Genomic DNA, 1,040 nt, shown 5'->3' with positions numbered 1-1,040 from the left:
TGTAAGGCACAATAAGACCTGTCCATACGGATCCCGTAGCCACCAGGATTCTGAGTGTGGGGCCAGCTACGTGGTGTTTCTGAAAAGCTGGAACTCTCCTCTGAAGCTGGAGATTTTTTCCTGTCCAGACTAAAACCAAACCCATGGACAGGGGCAGGATGCTCTGTGGCCACCAAGGCCTGACAGCCAGCCCTAGATGGTCTTGTCTGGAGTGACCCACACCAGCCTGGGAGGGAAGAATAGGAAACTGTGTCCTGGGCTGTGTCAAAAGAAGTGTGGCCAGCAGATGAAGGGAGGTGATTCTGTCCCTTTGCTCTCATGAGACACTTTCTGGAGTACTGCGTCCAGTTCCGGAGCCTCAACACAAGGAAGACATAGAGCTCTTGGGGAAAGTCCAGAGGAGGGCCACGAAGATCATCAGAGGGCTGGAGCACCTCTCTTATTAAGACAGGCTGAGAGAACTGGAGTTGTTCAGCCTGGAGAGGAAAAGGCTCTGGGGAAATCTCACAGAGGCCTTCCAGTACCTGAAGGGGCCTACAGGAAAGCTGGGGAGGGGCTTCTTAAAAAGGCAGGTAGTGACAGGACAAGGTGTAATGGCTTTAAACTGCCAGAGGGAAGATTTAGGTTAGACACTAGATAGAAATTACTTAGTGTGGAGGTGCTAAGACACTGGAACAGGTTCCCTAGGGAAGCTGTGGATGTCCCATCCCTGGAAGTGTTCAAGGCCAGGTTGGACGGGGCTTTGAGCAACCCGGTCTAGAGGCAGGTGTCCCTGCCCGTGGCAGGGGGGTTGGAACTAGATGGTCTTTACGGTCCCTTCCAACCCAAGCCATTCGGTCATTCTACGAAGGGGGCTGAGTACCCCTTTTCTTCTCCCGGGGTCGGGCGGCTCAGCCGCCGGCTCCCTCCCAGGTGGGACCCTGCAGCCAGCGGGCAGGCCGGCCCCGGGCGCCATTTCAGCGGGCTGCAGCCCCAGCGCAGCCCCTCCCGGGCGGGGCGGCGGCAGAGGGCGCTGGTGGCGGCGCGCCCCGCTGGCGGGC

This window comes from Apus apus, chromosome 3 (genome assembly GCF_020740795.1).
Source record: "Apus apus isolate bApuApu2 chromosome 3, bApuApu2.pri.cur, whole genome shotgun sequence".
Lineage (NCBI taxonomy): Eukaryota > Metazoa > Chordata > Aves > Apodiformes > Apodidae > Apus > Apus apus.
The sequence above is the reverse complement of the archived record's forward strand: the minus strand, read 5'-3'. Positions refer to the sequence as shown.